The sequence below is a fragment of the Mus musculus genome, chromosome 13, assembly GCF_000001635.26.
Source record: "Mus musculus strain C57BL/6J chromosome 13, GRCm38.p6 C57BL/6J".
NCBI classification, from domain to species: Eukaryota; Metazoa; Chordata; class Mammalia; order Rodentia; family Muridae; genus Mus; species Mus musculus.
The window spans coordinates 69,843,230-69,862,290 of NC_000079.6; positions in this window are offsets into that span (position 1 = coordinate 69,843,230).

Genomic DNA, 19,061 nt, shown 5'->3' on the forward strand with positions numbered 1-19,061 from the left:
GCCTCTCACATCTGACTTGAATTTCAGAAAAACGGAACACATGTGTGAGACATTTTCTGTCCAACTTCAAAGCTGTTTCTTAAAAGTGACTTTGGATAACCATTATTAAAGCAGTCTTCTAAAACATGCACTGAGGTATGTTCTCTTAGGGACCATGAATGTGTGCTATGCAGGTTTGGGAAAAAAACCATCATGGCTGTTCCTAGGCTCTTGCAGTGCAGAAAGGTGGGCACCTGCACAGGGCAAGTCATTGTGGAGGTCAGGCACAAGGAAAAGTCCTGTGCCAATTTGACAATTCTCATCCCAGGCAAGGTAGAGCCTTGTTCTTGATTTGAGAGTTGAGTCTACATACACTCTTCCTATGGAGGACAGGGTAGTTGATATATAGAGAAAGAGTCAAAGCATAAAGAAGAGAGTATGCTCTCATGTGTGCATAGATGTTTGTAGGAGCATGCTTATGCATACAAGTGTGCATTTGAGTATGTGTATGAATATGTGCATAGCTATGCAAATTGTCTGCACAAGCATTGGAGTGTGTCCACATTTTTTTAAAATTTACTCTTCCCTCATATATTACATCCTGACTGTAGTCTCCCATCTCCCCACTCCTACCTGACCCTCCCCATCCCCCATCCAGACCCACTCCTCCATTCCCTTCAGAAAAGAGCAGGCTTCCCAAGGACATAAACTGAACATGGCATAACAAGCTATAATAAGACTGGGCACAAACCCTCATACCAAAGCTGAGCAAGGTAACCCAGTAGGGTCCCCAAAGCAGGCAAGAGTCAGAGATTCCTTCCACACCCTCTGTTAGGAGCCCCACAAGAACACCAAGCTACACAACCATGACATATATGTAAAGGACCAAGCCCAGACCCATAAAGGCTCTCTGATGGCCGTTTCAGTCTCTATAAGCCCCTACAAGCCCTGCTTAGTTGATTCTGTGTGCCATGTTCTTGTGGTGTCCTTGACCCCTCTGGCTCCTACAATCCTTCTCATCCCCCTTTTCTCAGGATTCCCTGACTTCTGCCTAATGTTTAGCATAGCTAATAGTGTGTGTGTGTGTGTGTGTGATTTTGTGTGTATGTGGCTGTGTGTGTGTGTGTGTGTGTGTGTGTGATTTTGTGTGTATGTGGCTGTGCATAATAGTGCATGTGGTCCATGGTTGTATGCATAGGTGCACTTGAATGCTTATGGACATGGATATTGTTTGTCCATGCATATTTGCATGTATGGTATATTTGTGAAACAAAACAAAAACTGGAGGGCAGTTGATGCAGAAGGAGGAGCATGTAGCCAAGTGAGGCCCAGGCTAGGGAAGACTGGGGAGCCAGGATGGTCCCCTGGGACTGCTGCTGCCTTCAGGGGCAGCTAGAGGGCTGAGAATGTACACTTAGAGATGGAGATATAGCTGGCAGTGGAACAGAGTGAGTAAGGCCTAGCACATACTTAATATTCCAGTTGAGATGTTATAAAACTTGAAAGGAGGGCTGACATGAAGGAGCAGAGGCCTGGATCATGGGCCTTTCCGAAGCCACCCATTATTTAATTCCCATGTGGAGTTCTCAATGGAAGCACTACCCATGTCAGTAGAGCCTAGGGATGTCTCGGTTACCTCTTTGCTCTTACACACATTCTTCCATCGCTAATAAAGCTTCCAAAGGAATTCATGAGCCCATGCCCGTGGTTCCCTGGGCACTGGTACATCTGAGTGCTGATGCTCACTGAGCAGGCAGGCCTGACTTGTGCCTCTGAGACATTTAGGAGTGAGCTTCCCATTTTCTCACATCCTCCCGCTGTACTGTGAGCTCGGTTCTTCGCTTCTGAACTCAAGGTGGTTTTCAGGGCCATTGCTTTTCCACCCAAGGTCTTCCAAGACTCATTCCTGCTATATCTTAAGGTTAAGATGCAGCAAGACCTGTGTCCACACAGGTACATATACATGTAGGATGAGATCATATCTGTGCTTCAGAAATGCTCATATATTTGAATGATTGAGCCAATGGATGAAGTGATTGCGTTCAGAGTCACTACGGAGGTTCTGTCTTTGGGAAGGACATTCCTGTTTTGCAGGGAGACAGTATGAGAAAGGCTAGTGTGTATCTCCCAGGTTCATTTATGGAATGTTGCCACAGGCTGTCTTGGCCCCTGTTGTACACAGTGTTCTGTGGCCCCCCTGACAGTCATACCTGTTCATTTGTAGATATGATTACACGATGAGAGTTAGCTTGGAATCCCATACTTCTGATAAGCTGCCTCCGAAGGCTGACTTCCATGCCTTGAGTCTTGGAGAGCGGAGGCTGTGGTCCCTTCCGTAGTGAGGGTCCCAGTCCTAACAGCTTCATTGATTCCAGATCATTTTCAGAAGGGATAGAGGGCTGAGCTATGTGAAACAGGGCTGAGGAAAGTTGAGAGGAACTGTGGGTAAAACATTTGAGGGAAAGCTGAAGTACACGCTGAAGTAGACCAAGAGGCTGGAAGAAAACTCCCTGGTGCCAGAAAAAGCTGAGGCTGGAGTGGGGAAGGGAGAAGAGGCACACAGCCAGGAGCTACTGAGCTGTGGGCATGCATTGCCAGCCATCTGCAGAACACAGGCAAGAGCCCATGACAGGGGATGAGAACCAGTACACACTCTACTGACAACTGGGGTGCACACAGATGCCTTATGCTTTAGTTTTCAAAAGGAGAAAGTATGCTCTGTAGACTGTTCTTTATCCCAGAGACCATCAAGCAACCAGGCTTTTGAGAGGATTTGCATTCATCTTCAGAAAATCACTCTGTCATCCTAGCTGATATTTGAACATGTTCTAATTAAGTGCTGCATCTGAGATGGGCGAGGGCTTAAGCTGTGCCCGGTTACATGTGAACTGACAGATGAAGGACCAATCATCTGCATGGCAAGTGCATGGCTGGTTAGTAGCTGTGGCGCCTTGGTGGCATGCTTCAGACTCTCTTCAGTCATCCTTCCATAAAGGTTTCTGCAACGCAACCCCCTCCTTTTGTGTTTGAGCTTTATATTATTTGGCCAATAGAAAACAACAGGTGTGGCTTGTCGTTCTTGAGCCCACAGTTTAAGAAACCAGCGGCTTTGAGTATCCATCCCTTGGATGCTACTGTGGTTTGGATATGAAGTGTCCATCAACACTCGTGTTGGTAACGCTGTGTCTTCAGCTGCTGACACTATTTTGGAAACTTGGGATGTGGGTCTGAGTTTGAAGGTAGCAAGTCCGTTTTGAGTGCATTATTCATAACTACTTTCTGTCTTGTTCTGTTTGCCGACCCCACGGTTCAATATCTTTTCTGTTGCTGTGATTAAGAACACTTTGACTGAAGTCGCTGAGGGGCAAGGGGTTTATTCTGTTTACATTTCCAGGTCACTGTACATCACTGAGGGAAGAGAGGGCAGGAACTCAAAGGAAAAAAAAATCATTGAGGAACATCACTGGCTTGGTGATTGTCTTATGCGTAGGTTGCTTTTTTATACAGTCCAAGACCACAGATGTAGGGTTGGTACAACCCACAGTGGGCTTGACATTTCTGTATCAATTAACAATTAATGACCCTCCTCAGGCATGCCCACAGGCCAATCTGGTAAAGGCTTTCCTTCCAGATTACTCCAGACTGGGTCAAGCTAAGACTAAGGCTAACCCTAGGGTATCTACCACGATGGGAACTGAGCTATTCAGCTCTCCCTTCCTTACCATGATGGTTGGCACCCTCTGAAAGCATGAGCCAAAATAGATTTGTTTAAACCGTTTCTATCAGGTGTTTTGTGACAGTGACAACTGGCCTGGGAGCCCAGCCAGTGTCCTACATAGAACCCAAAATTGCCCATTGGAAGGGCCCACCCAGAGATGGCCAACTGTGTGATGCACTATGCTAGAACAGAGTCCAACTGAATGGCCCCAACTGTCACTGTGTGGAGCTTAGGCCAGCTTCCCTGCTGAGCTCTGTCCAATCGACTTCAAATGAGGAGATAAAATAGACAACACTATTTTAACTCATCCAGCTTTGGAGTGATAGATTGATTACTGGGTAGCAAAGAGCTGGTCTCAGTGATACCAAACCTGGATGTCACAGTTATATTCAGACATTTTGTTAGAGAAGTGAAGGCTACATGGCCTTAGTAGTCAGAGACTGTTCGAGGCTTCAGGCTTCTTATCTGTAGTAACAGCAGCACCTATCATGTGCTGTGAAGAGAGAAGCAGCACCTATCATGTGCTGTGCAGAGAAAGTCAGACATGTGCATTGGCCACCAGGGCCTCAGCACATCGAGAGTACTCAGGCTCCTTTCCCAGTGATCCATTTGTGGAGGTCAACAAGTTTATTGCAGCTGAAAAGCGACAAGGACTTGTGGGAATCATTGTTTCAGGTAATAGAAATGGGGACCCTAAGGAAGTATTTTTTTCATAAAATTTCCATTTCTTAAAATCCAATTTGTATGAGACTCTGTTCCACCAGAGGAAAATACAAATGAAAATATGCTAACAAAGTCACTCTGAGAAGGAATCACTACAAAAGTGCTTCCTGAATGGGAAGTGTGTCTCTAGCAGATCCAGTGACACACACACACACACACACACACACACACACACACACACAGCACCTGTTTTCCAGCCTGGGCTGTTTAATCAGTTCCTTACCCAGTGATGGGAAATAATGGCAACTGGATGGTAGGGACATTTTTCCTATTGGTGTTAAAAGGCCTGGATTTTAAATAGGATGGGACCTAAAACCTGCACCTATGGCACGTGGTGCCAGCATTCTGACACCTGGACAAGAGATGGCTGGGAATCAGATGTTGATCATGACAGTGAACCCACTCCATGTCCTTATTGAGCTGGCCAGTCAGCCTGCTGCCAGCAAAAAGGTGACTGGAGCCATCCTTGCTGCCTGTCCACATGCAGAAGCTTTCTGCTCCTGTCTTTGTTGGCTGCGAACATAGAATCAATGTGACTTTGGCCGAGGATACGGTAGAACCATCGCCTGCAAGGCAGATGTGGCTTCTTGCCATTGACTGTCATAGCTCATGTTCAGATATGCACTAAATGCTCTGTCCATTGCCTTCCTAAAGATGGGCATTTGGATCATAAAGCATTGATGCAATCCTCTCCCATCAGAGGGATTCACATGGGCATTGGCGCTGGCTTTCAATTCTCTCACACTACCAGGGAGCAACCTCTCTCTGCCAACGGCTGTGTGAGGTAGACTCTGAGGTATAGGGTGCTCTGCCTCATTTGTAAAAACAGAGCAGGGTGGTCTGAAATTCAGAAGTGTCAAAGGATCAGCTCAGGAGTGCCAGCATAAAGTTAAAAGTGACAGCTCTAAGGATGAAAGGTTCACTTTCTCGGCGTTGAAACCTGTTGAAATCTTTAGGCATTTCTTTGCTTTGTGGCTTCTATGAGCTTTTAAAATCCAGTGTGAGTCCCCAGAAAGCATGTCACAGTCACATGATTTTTAACCTTCTGTAATCCAGTCACAGCAGTTGGCAGGAAAGCTGGGCCCCCGTTTAGTATCCGCTGAGAAGCTCTGATATCTACAATGCTGTGGAGATATAAGAGAAGGTAAAGTTTAATTTTTTCATCTCTTACTTTTCTGCAGTCCTCTCAGTTGCTCTCAGTTGCTCTACCCAGATGTGAGTGCTCGGAAGATCTCAACCTGCTTAATGCATCTCTTTCTCTGTCTCCTGTGTGCCCTAGAATCTGAACGTGCCCACCCATTGCTTCCTGAAACGAGGACACATCCACACCGTGGCCATGCTGTGGTGTCTCTGTGGCTATCTCTCTTGACACAGGCATGGCCCCTGGAGAGAGATTCATCTGACAGCTTTACCTAGATTCACCTATAAACCAAAGAGCTGTGTGATGTGTAGGTCTGAGCTTTAGGATAGCTTTTAGCCAACTGTTGTGTAAGGGGACAGAGAGAGCCTGCATCTAACTATGCCAGTCACATGGCATCCCCTAATGCTGCTCAGTTGCCTCTGCTACTGCAGTCAGGGGAAGACACAGGCAATGGGTGCACATGTAGATGGGAACATTTGGCCCTCGGCTCTTGGTTTCCCCAAACTGAATGGAGCACATGAATACTATAGGTCACCTCTGAACATATTAACATTTGCCACTTTATATCTCTTTACCCAAATTTATCCCATTACATCAAAATATTGAAGACTGTTCATGAACCTAAGTCCCAGCGCAATGAGATTTGACTCTTGGCTGTACAGTGCCCAGGAGTAGGTGTGGATATGGAGCAGATGGTGGTCATGTCTTTCTTACAGGTGTTATCTGTCAGTGATATGGCCCTTTGAGGACTCAGTGAGAGAGAAGCAAGTACTTCAACACTTGGTCACCCAGCAATGGCTTCTAGATATTTTGTTCTGGAAATGGTGGATGGTGGCTCTGAAGGAAGCCTCTGTGACTAGTGGTTGAGCTTCTTAGGTGGATTTAAAGTCTTTCTTCTTCCTTCTCAGCAGCTGCTGGTAGGGCTGTGGCTGCTGAAGTTGGCAATGTCAGAGCTAGCTTGCCTTATCCAATTCTCTCTGCCCTGCTCAAATAAGAACAGATGCCGGTTGGAAAAATGCACCAAAGCTGGGAACATGGCATTGAGTTATTGAATTGTTTTGATGGGATCCAGAGCTTAATATACTCACACATGGCAGCCAAAGCTTCAATTTCATCTGGTTGTTTATTAGCTTTGGAGTGAACTGCAACAGAATTCCTTCCTGTACTGGGGGACTGGTCCTGGGCCCCAAGAGTCCTTTGACCATCTGTGTTCCTTCCCAGAAAATGTTCCATGTGAGGTGGATTGGAGCTGCCCTGGGCTTACAGGTCTTCCTTCATCTTCCACTGTTATACTGTGGACAGTCATATTACTTTGTCTTTTTATCACATCCACACATTCCATGTCATGAATTATCAGGTCAGATCTCAGGGGCATCTGTTGTCTTCAGAGGTGTCAGGGTCTTGGGTTTGACCTTGCATGAAGGGTTATATGGCAGCCTGTTAGAGATTCATGCATGCTTATAGAAGGCACATATTCATTGTTTAGGGACAAAGGCATTTAACACAGCATAGACACTCCTTGCTCTCAAGCCCCATGGGAATAAGGTAGATGGGCTCATGTGAATGGCTGCATACTCAGTGGGTATGTGGTAATCTAGACAAGAAGCTCAGTGACCTGGATCATTTAATAACGGGCATGGACACACCTGCTCTTTGGTTTTGAGGGAGATGCTATTCCTGTCCAGGGGCTTCTCAGGCTAGATGTCTTGGACTTGTGGGTCTGGTTCTCTGTCCAGGAGCTTTCCTGAGCATGATAAGACATTGCCAGCACCCCCTGCCTCTACCCAACAGATGGTTTTTGTACCTCAACATGAATTTTTACTTTATAGTAAATATAAAAATTCTTGCAAAGAGAAGAAAGGACATTAACAAAACAAAAGTCAATTAGATTCTATGGCTCATAGGTAGACCTGGACAACAGAATTGGACTGTAACATTTCTTCACCAGATGGACAACCATCTCCCATGCAAGGCATTTCTTTGCCACTGCAGATGAAAGGAACACAACATACAGGTTGTTTGCTTCTCTTTGTGATTAATGCCATCTTCTTCTTCTTCTTAGGGGTCAGAGATTAAACCAGAACTCACCTGGTAAGTAAGTTAAAATTCATCTATGTGCTGAACATTATCATCTCACAAAAAGTTTCAAAGATGTGAGAGTGAGTCTGAATTCTGCAACAATAGGACTCTTCTTGAAGGTTTTGGTGGTACATTTTTAAGTTTGGCTGATTGCTTCTTGGATATTCTCAGTCTGTGTATTAGCTGAGCAAAGCACGTGATCTCATACTGTTGAGAACAGTAGGGTATAAATGTGGCCAGCCTGAGGTGTAGTGGATCCTGGTCATGGTGGTTTGGTGGGCTGATGGCCCTAACACTAAAAGTAATGATTCCAGATTATATTTTGTGAGAATCATTGTAAATCTGTACTTTAACCAAGTGAAAAATTGTAAATTAAAAATATTAGATTTTCACTTCAAGACATTGAATACATGATTTTATAAATTGCTATCCAGGTATGGACAACTGTGCTGATACAATTGATTGTGGACTTGATGTAGAGTCACCTGGGAAGAGCATCTCAATGAAGGATTGTCTAGATTAGGTTGTTCTGTAGGCATATGTGAGTAGAGTTGTTTTGAGTATGTTAATTGGTAGGAGAAGACCTGCCCACTGTGGGTGGCATTATTCCCTAGGCAGGGATGCTTCACTGAATAAGAGCTGAGCACAAACATTGATTTGTTTCTCTGTTTCTTGACTGTGGATGCAACGTGACCAGCTGTCTAAGCTCCTGCCTCTCTGACTTCCTTGTCATTATGCACTGTATGAGCTAAAAACAAAACTTTTTCTACTGGAAATGCTCTATTCAGAATGTTTTATCACAGTAACAGAAAAAGGGATGTAGACAACACAGATATTCTTGTGCTCCACTGGCAACACTGCTGATGATGGTTGCTGGTTGGGTGTGAGGGTGACCTAGGGATCAGAAGATTGCTGGACACTGATGATTGCAGGGTCCAAGTAACAACACTTCACAGGCAATTGGCTAACCTTTATAAATGCCAACAGGTCTCAGACATCACACCAAGGCTTCATTGGCTGAGGGATTATTCGTGTTATCCTGGGACATCTGTCTTCTCTACAAATCTGGGCATTACAACTGCAGGTAGAATGTTTGGGTTCACTCAGCATTTTTAATGGTAGATTCATCCTTACTAAGACAGATTTTTTTTTATAAAGTGCTTTAACATGTCAGTGTTGGAAATTGTTTTCTCTTAAAGTCCATTCATACAGACACTTTATCTTAAATATATTTTGCTTATGCCCATGTCACATAACACACCATGAACATCCCTTACACATACTTCTATCTTCCAAACAGTGACAATTCTTTTGTTTTCCTTTAGTGAACTTGGGTTCTGATAAACTGGATTCTGATCCCCCCCAGTGAAGTCTCTGGGACAAGATTCAAGTTGTTTACTTGGAAAAAGACTTCAAAGCAACAGCACTAGTGACTTAAGTATGATGCAGGGGACAGAAATGTCGATCACCACTGTGAGCATCGGCCCAGCCTACTGAGGCCAGAGGAACTGTATCTCAGGATTCTTAAACATGGAAAGGAGCACCAATAGTCACCTGTCCCAGGCTTTGTAGTGCATGTCTTAACTCCACTTCGTGGTATAATATGTGTACTTCAGCCTGAGCCTTGATAGATTTATTTGCAGAGGGACGTGGAGCTGTCCAGTGCCCAGTGCTGAAGTCGGGTGATTATTGAAGTACTGGTATGTTACCTATTCAGTGTTGATTGAATACACAAATGCAAAGGGTTATTTTTAAGAGAGCATAAAGTGTTAGTTATAATAATCACAAAGAAGAGTCTTGTGGCCACATAGGCTTTTTCCTGTCTTGGCTATGGCTGCATCTCCTGTGTTTATCACACAAAGCAAACAATCGATAAAACCACACTCAACAACAATAATAGAGCCAAATGCATTGATAATCAGATGTGTGAGCTCATACTATTCTCTATGAGCTTTGCAGAGCAGCCTGACCTTCCCTACTTTTTTGTCACTTGGCTTCTTTTCTTCCACAAGGGAGGGTAAGCACAGGCTCTTCTGAGAGCAAGTGGTCTAAACCATTCTTACTGCATGCTCTAATGAGCAGCTTGGAAGAGATGGGATTTGAGTAGGGTTGGCAATCTTGGGCACTAAGTAGGAGGGCCCAGGGAAAGCATGTTTCTCTCTGGGCAGATTTGATGAGGGTGATGAGCACTCTTTCTTTACCTACTTGAATGACAAAGGTTTGAATGTTCACCTGGCTGATGAATTTTTACAATGCAATTTCATGATAAACAGCACCTGTAACGTTCAATCAGAATACAGTGCCTTTGTCTTGTTTTTAATCTTTACCATGCTTTCTCCAGGGAGTTTTGAGATGGAAATTATTCACTGCTCTGGCCAGTGGCATATAAACATAGCTTCTTTTCCAAGCTCAGTCTTGGTATAAGCTTGGAGGAGCTTATTAAATTAGTATGTGGGATTTGATTTCATCCAAGCAATAAAATCTTCAGCTGCTCTTAAAGAAATGAAGTTGTATTATAAATGATCTCTTTGTCACCAGCAAGAATAATGCCAATGAGAGAGAGGCTCAGTCTTCCATTCTGCCAGTGCAGGTGCTTAAATCTGAAGATGCATGGCCCCTGGAAGGCCTTCCTCGGGAAGGGGAATCAGCCCCAGGATGAATGAGCTCCTGGCTCTCATAGCATACACGCTGTCTCCTTCTAGCAGAGGTTTGAAGTCATGGATTTCATTACCACAGTGCATTAAGGGCCAAGGGGGGCAGGTGGAATCCAATTTGCTACTGCCTCAGTGACTCTGTGTTTTAATCAAATGGATAAAGAAGAGCCATTAACTGATGCTCAGACTGATTGAAATTTCAGGGAGGAGGAAAAGAAATGAGACCGTGGGGAGCAGAAGGTCACTTGATCACTGGCCGTTCTAAGCATGCAGAGTCATTGTTGACTATTGCTGAGACATGAACTGAGAAGCCCCTGCTGAGGAGTGGACCATTGAGGAGTGACTGGCCTGATTGTCATTGTAACAGCCCAGGGACCTCTCCATGGTGACAGTGCCTACCTTCCTGTAATGGTCTTGTCAGGGAATTACATAAGACTCCTTCTTCATATGGATAAAAGAATTTCTTTATCCTTCACTCCGGGATCTCAATTTAAAATTCCAGGAACTTTAAGCCATCACATGGTGATGATCTGTGTAGACTCACTGAAGGCTGAAAACACATCTTCAAGCTCCTGGATGGCTGTGAAGTGCTGTTAAAATGTGGACTGCCTGAGTGTATTACTCTCATGGTTATTAGTTTCTGCTCCCTGTTATTAACCACAATCACTGTTCCCACTACTTTGATTTCAGATGACACAAAGTTCTATCCAGCTTGCTTCATGGAGAGAAAAGAACAGTAGTTGGCCAAAGTCGAACTTTTTTTAGAGCATATTTCTCCTGCAGGCTAAGAGAGGTGTCTCTGGGAACAGCCCCACTGCCTTGATATGTTGTCTTCATTGGAGTGTCTCAGGGATCCTGGTCACTGCATGTGGTGAGTGCATGCAGGGAAGCTGTAATGGCGAGTGACCTTCATGAACTCTGGGCTTCTTTCCTCATGCTCTCCTTTATCCTGACTGTACTGCCTGGTTTTTTTGTGTCAACTTGATACAAGCTAGAGTTATCACAGAGAAAGGAGCCTCCCTTGAGGAAATGCCTCCATGAGATCCAGCTGTAGGGCATTTTCTCAATTAAGAGATCAAGGGTGGAAGGGTCCATTGTGGGTGGTGCCATCCATGGGCTGGTAGTCTTGGATTCTATATGAAAGCAAGCTGAGCAAGCCAGGGAAAGCCAGCCAGTAAGCAGTACCTCTCGATGGCCTCTGAATCAGCTCCTGCCTCCAAGTTCCTGTTCTATGTGAGTTCCTGTCTTGACTTCCTTTGGTGATGAACAGCCATGTGGAAGTGTAAGCTGAATAAACCCTTTCCTTCCCAACTTGCTTCTTGGTCATGATGTTTTGTGCAGGAATAGAAACCCTGACTAAGACACTGACCACTCTGGATGCTATTACAATTGATGGCCAAATTCCTCATATCTAAGAGGATGAGAAGGTGAGGTTCTTCCTGATTTCATAGCAGGATGTAAGAAGGGTGCATCTGGCAAAGTTCACTGTGTTCAGATGAAGATACCCAAGTAACCTTGCAGGTTAGAAAGTGGGGCGTGAACTGTGAAGACCTGGAAGGGACTGAGGATCTATAGCAAGTGTGTGGAAAATGCTTGTCAAAGATTCAAAACAGGCCGCAAAAAGCAGACGATTAAAAATCTAAACTGGGGCAAATCCCACCACAATTATCATGCAAGTTCAAGCATGGGGCCAATGTAAGATGCACATATACTCCCCCACAAAAGTTGTAGTTGAATGAAGAACTGGACACACAACCCTCTGGTGGTCCTGTGGGAGTTGTTGGTACTTAGTGATTGCTGCTTTTCCACTTCTAGGGTGAGATGGAAGTTGAGGCTCTATGAATTTCCCCCTACTCTTTCCTGCCTGCCTGCCCTTCCCCACCCTGACTCCATCCTTCTCAGTGTAGAGTCTATTTTGCACCTAGGACAGGGGCTGAGACTTCCCCAGGATGTCTATTCAGTCAAAGGGAGCACTGCTCTTTGAAGCCCCAGCATTTCCTCTTGCCATTATCAGAAGTGTTTAAATAGGCTCAGATCCAAGGTAATTATGATACAGGCCTCCCTTGTAGAGCCTGCATTGCAGTAGACAAAATAAGAGGGGACGTAATAATAAGATGGTCCAGTGCTACCATCTCCTAAGCTAGGAGTTACCTAGGACAAGGACAACCTCTGGACCCTAGTGGATTAATGACATTGCAAAGAGTAGGAATCACCACGAGAATGGGAAAAGCTGTCACAGCCACATGTCTTCTGTTTGTGCTCCTTCTTTCCCTAGTGGCAAAATACCTATGGTTTTTTTGAGCTAATCACATCTTGCACTGAAGTGGGGTCAGTCACTATCTTTCTGCTATTCAATGAAAGAGCACCAGCAACCCACGACCACGTGGCTATAGCTTCTGGGAACCATTAGTCTTCCTACACTCTTGAATCTCATTTTAATCTGCTTCTTAATTTAAAAGTAGATTAACACATTACCATTAGGTTTTGAAGATTAATATATTAAAACCAATAGTTGAAGATATTAAGTAAGCGCTCATGCTAATGCTTACTACAGACTGTATTGGTTGCCTAATGTTTGTTAGCACACAGGAGTCCCACTGTGCCAGCTGAACCAGGGAGCAAAGGGCATGGAGCCAGAGTTTAGCTTTGCCCAAGGTCATACAAGCTAAGTATGTTCTCCTAAGTTGCATGCACACTGACTGCCTCCAGAAAAGAGTTCTGTCTCTGCTGCTATGCAGAGCTTTTCATGTCAGAACATGGGATAATTCAGATCCTTTTCAAATGCTGATGGATGTTCTATGGCATGGATATATTGAAAGTCATTTAATTATTATGTATTTTAGTTGCTTCCAATTTTCATTCTTCACTAATATGCTTTCTTCCTTTGTGAACCTTAAGCATTTCTCAAAATACTCCCAGAGTTGGAATATGTAGGTTAAAAGACACATTTTATACATTCACTGATAAGTGGATATTAGCCCAGAAGCTCGGAATACCCAAGATACCATTCAGAAACCACATGAAACTGAAGAAGAAGGAAGACCAAAGTGTGGATACTTCAATCCTTCTTAGAAGGGGGAACAAAATACCCATGGAAGGAGTTACAGAGACAAAATCTGTAGCCTGCATAGCAGTAGCCAAAATAAGAGGAGACCTAATAATAAGATGGTCCAGTGCTACCATCTCCTAAGCTAGGAGTTATCTAGGACAAGGACAACCTCTGGACCCTAGTGGATTAAGACTATCCAGAGACTGCACCACCTGGGGATCCATCCCATGTACAATCACCAAACCTAGACACTTTTGTGGATACCAACAAGTGCTTACTGATAGAAGCCTGTTATAGCTGTCTCCAGAGAGGCTCTACCAGTGCCTGACAAATACAGAGGTGGATCCTTGAAGCCTACTATTGGACTGAGCACAAGGTCCCCAATGAAGGAGCTAGTCAGTCATCAATAGGAGGAGAGGCCCTTGGTCCTGTGAAGGCTCTATGCCCCAGTGTAGAGGAATGCCAGAGCCAGGAAGTGGGTGTGAGTAGGTTGGTGAGCAGGAGGAGGTGGGGAGGAGATAGGAGGTTTTCGAAGGGGAAACCAGGAAAGGGGACAACATTTGAAATGTAAGTAAAGTAAATATCTAATAAAAAGATTCATATTTTGGTAAGTTTATTTTGTATTGCTAAGCCATCCCTACATAGCTTGTAAACATAATTAGGCCTGTCGGTCCTAACATTCTGAATGACAACTGTGTACCCTTTCAAGTCTTCTACTTTATGTAATGATATGGGTTTGTGCAACAGCATCAGATACAAAGACATCTGAGTTATTCAGGTTTACAAAGCTGTTGGTCTTATAACTGTAACTGTTGGTCAAGGATCAGAGTGTGCGACTCTTCCCAGCTTTATATCCTGTTAGGAGGCCACAACTCCCTGGGCTTGGTCATTGATGAATCCCATTCACGCAGAAATAAGCTGGGGCCTGAATTCAGCTTTGAGCAGTTTTCTGTTCTTCAAACATAGGATTTAGGGCTGTCACGGCAATTATAGCTGGGGATGTATCAGTGGGGGAAGGAATTCAGTAGAAGAAAGTTCTTTGGACACTCTGATACCCAGAGAGGAGAGGATCAATCTAAAGCATGCTTTCTCCATGTACATGTTGGCTCATGCTTTCACACAGTGGATCCCAGTAGCAGAACCATAGTGATATCTTAGGGAAAACCATCCTACCTATGTCTCCATCCCATGCTGGGGTATGGTTAATTGACATTATACTCTTCTCTCTGTGAAAACACTTGGCAACCAAGCTACAATCCCAGCCCTTTCAGCATTTTTTTTATTAGTAATCTTTTAGGAGTATTCCATATGCCAAATAAGCCTTCAAAGATAAAAAAAAAAAAAGATTTGTCTGCCCGGTAAGAGTGGCTCTGCCCTTTACAAGTGGACTCACAGTAACCATCCTGACTCACATATTCTTGCTTAAGTCACAGAGGAAACTCACAGCTCTCAGAGAGACAGGAGTGCAATGTGTGATCAACATTTGTCTGGACACCAGTGGTCCTGTGAGAGAGGCTGAATGTGTGAAGCCCACCTAGGAAGCTTGGAATCAGAAAGTGGCTAAGATGGATGATTACCTGCCACAGGCTTAGCACATGGAGTACCATGATGCTCTCTAGTGTGGGGAATTGCAGGCTGGTCTCCAGTTGAGCTGAGTTCTGAACCCCGGTGGTGATAATTCACCTTCATGACATGGTAGGCGTTTCCTCATGCTCCTGCAACTCTGGCCCCTGCTTAAGTTACCACCTCCCACAGCACCCACAAGAGAAGCATGGTCAGTAGTCATGTAGGCAATGGCCCAAGCTTCTGACCTTCAGGCTAAACTCCTCCCCAGTTATCTAGCAACAGTAAAGACCATAAAAGGGGGTGTTGAGCCCCACCTCCATCTCTTACTTCTCGCTCTCTTACTTCTCGCTCTCTTACTTCTTGCCCCTGACCCTCTCTCTCCCCTCACTTTGTCTTCTCTCCTCTCTTCTTTCTTTTTGTCTTTTCCTCTCCTCCCCTCTCTCCCTCTTATCTCTCTAGCCTTCCACCCCTCCCTTCACTCTTTCCCTTGCATTTCTATAATAAAGCTCTTAAACCATAGAGAGTCTCTGCTCCATCAAGATCCACTGTGCACTCTGGTCAGTGTTGGGAACCTCTTCCCTCATCCCTCTCTCCTATAATCCAGGGGCTTTAGCAAGGTAGCTCCAGGGTCCCCAGGCAGGGCTGCCCCTTGGCCACCCCCTGAAGAGTGGGAGAGAGGAATGCTCACCCAGGGATGAGTGGATAGGTAGTTAGCAGCCCTCCCATGCCTGACTGACCAGAGAATAGGTGGAATTCTGGCGGGGTGTGGGCCTTTTTTTCCCTTCCCCCTCTTCCTGGCCCCTCCTTTTTTAGTTCCCAACACTCTGGTACTTGGGATTGGAAAAGTGAGGCCATCTTGTGAAGTCTTTAGTCAGGTGACTGACTCTTGCTAGGATGTTCTTCTTTACCTACTTCCATCTGGTGACCAGCTCCTTCTGCTTTGATCTTCTGACATCTGAGGGATCCCTTGCTCTATGACAAGACTCTTTTGGGGGAGACAATACACACATGTCTACTCATCCCAAATAAGGAGACTGTAAGGGTTTTTCTGTTGCAAGGGCATCTTGGCATTCGGGAGCTCAAGAGTACAATAAAGTCACGCTAAGCACCAAACCTCACACAAGAGATTTATTAGGGGGGAGAACAGAATGGAAGGCTCTGGACAGGAAAAAGAAACAGCAGAGACCTGGACAGAGTGAAGGCTTTTATAGGGTTTTGGAGCACATGCTGTGAGCTTAATAGGAAAGTATGGTATGATAGGAAACACTGTTAGGTACTAGACAATGCTGAGTCTCAAGGTGGAGATTTCCAAGGATATGAGGAGCTAGAGGTCAAGCCAGGGGCAGGATATATTTCCTTTGGCCTATTTCTTGGGCTTGGGGTCAAGTCAGAGGTAGTGTGTTCTTCCCTTGGCCAGTGTACCCCACTGAGGCCATGACAGAGCAAAGTATGGAGACCTCCTAAGTCCAACTTGGTGAACCATTGAGGTTTTTAAAGTCCAAAAACCTTAAAAAAAAAAAAACCTTGAAAATAAAAAAAAATTCAATTCCCTGGGAAGCAACCTGGGCTTCTCAGAGGGATTCACTGACAATGGGTCTTCAGTGAATGATGGACAGGTGAGGGAGGCTAAGCCTGGAGCTCAGTCAGCTCCTAAGACATCTAGCTGAAGAAGATAAATCCAGAAATGAGCTGGACTCCAAAATCCTTCAAAGTCTCACCAATTACAGTGAAATTAACTTAACAACCAATTGAAATGGAACCAACCTCACTGCTTTGCCCCTACCAATCATATGTGAGGTTACCTAACCCTTCTGGAAAATTCCTCTATCCCACAAGCCCCTCTGGTTGTCACCATTTTGATGAATGTTTGACCCCTGCATGCTGGCAATTTCTGCAGAAACAATGTTCTTTGCTTTTGCACACTATTTGAGTCTGGGCTCTTCCTTCTGCAGTTCTTGGACCCTGACAGTTTACTGGTGTTACTCACAAGAATATGTGTGAGGGATTATTTAAAGGGGGTAAAAAAGACTCAAAGACAACTGTATTACCAAAGGCCACCCTAGCATGAGTGACACCTTACAAAAGCTAATAGCCTGGAGCTCACTACACAGCCTACATGCAGTTCAAAATGTTGGGAGTATCCTTTCCAAATGACTTAAAATTTATTTAAATCTTTTACAGTCAGCTCAGCTGGTTTTTGCCTCTTCTAGGCAGCTAGTCTGGTCTCAGAGTTTTCCTTGTGACTTGTCTTGACTGAGAGGGACTCTTAGCTGCATTATTGGCTACACTGGAAGGAAGTGACCCAGTTAATCTGGTTCATTTCAGGGACTCCATGAAGCTATTTTGAGTTATTCAACCCCTGCTTAAAGGGCTTCCCCAATCCTTCAATTTTAGAGGAAACTGTTGCACAACACTTCTCTACAACGGAATTACTAACTGACTCTTCAAGTTAAGGTGTACATCTCCCAGTGAGTTTGAACCAGTCCTTAGGGTGTGGGGTAAGCATTAGGGCTCCTGTGGATAGTTAAGCCACTGGCACCCGTTGGGATATTGAGCTTCACTCTGTAGTCTAGGGAGAAAGGTTTTATCATGAATTTAGAATGGACCTGGGATAATGGCCATGTATCTCGTGGCAACCTTGGCTGTGAAGAGTAGGGTATCAGAGAAAGTACTGGACTGTTCCTAGGATTAAGCTAGAAAAAGCTATCCCTGTGTTCAGACTCCTCAAATATTCTCAGATGTTTGTTTTCCATGATTAAAAGGTACATTTAAAATCTTTCTATGATATCTTTCCATTTTGAGATTAGTACCTCTGCTGGATATCTCTATGAGGCTATTTTTCACTTTCAATTTAAAGAGAGAAAGAGATGGAGGGAAGGAAGGAGGGAGGGAGGGAGAGAAGAGAGGGAGAGGGGAAGAGGGAGAGGGGGAGAGGGAGAGAGGGAGAGGGAGGGGGAGAGGGAGAAAAGGAGGGAGGGAGGGAGGGGGAGAGAGGGAGAGGGAGAGGGAAAGAAGGAGAGTGGGAGAGGGAGAAAGGGAGGGAGGGAGGGAGGGAGCTCCTCTAGGACTCCTCTCAGATATAAGGTTATTGCCCTGTGTTGTGGAGATCCCACAGCTTTGTATCTGTAGGACTGGGAGATGAAGTCATTCAAAGTGCTCTTCTTTCAGTCCCACTGATTCCAGAGCACCTGCTCAGCTGTGTGCATGCTTCTGACCACTGTACTTTAATACTACATTGTAACTCAATTCATTCTCCGTGGGTGGCTTTGGCTCTTCTCTCTCTTTGCCTCCCTGACACCTGCATGTTTGTGTGCTAAGTGATGTCCAGTGATTTGAGTTCTCCAGCTTTGCTCAAGTGGATGCACTCTATGGACTCCAGTGCATTAGCAAGTTCATGGTTTTTTAATGGCTTGACCACCAACAAAACTGTATGTGAAGACAGAAAGCTTTAGGCGTCAGGCTAAGTGGGATCCAACATTTGGAGTTCTAATCTGTTTGGGATCTTGGCCTTATAAGAATGAGAAGAGCGAAGGATTGCCTCTCTCCAAGTGCACCCAGAAGGACAGGCCATGTGAGATCACGTCTAGAGTGCTGCTGCCTATGAAAGAGAACTTCACTGCTCGCTGGCCATGCTGCACTCAGATTTTGGCACTGCAGCCTCATCAAAAGGAAGAAGCACATTTCTGTTGTTTAAGCCCTGCAATCCATGGTATTTATTATGGGAGCTGGGCTGGCTAGCACACCATTTACCACAAAATCATGTGTCATTCATTCAGCCTGTGGGGAACGTGTGGCCCTGGGACAGAAGTCCATTTGTCCTCATAATTAGGTTTAGGAAGCAACAATAATACAAAAGTGCAGTTTCTGAATTCATGATTACTTTTTCTTTGCTAGAGATTAGTTTGACCTTTAGCCATAACAGACTCTCAGATTGCTCAAAATCACAAGGTCCGTGATTAAGCTATGAAAATAATTCAAAAGATTTGTTTTTCTAACCCTCGCTCTATTCATCTGATTATATTGTAACCAATATTTGCTGCAATCCCCGTGGATGAAAATTGTTCACAAACTACAAAGAAATTGCACAGCCATGAAGAAATCAACTTGTTAAATGGGCCATGTTTTCTCCCCTAAGCAACAGAAGATGTGTAA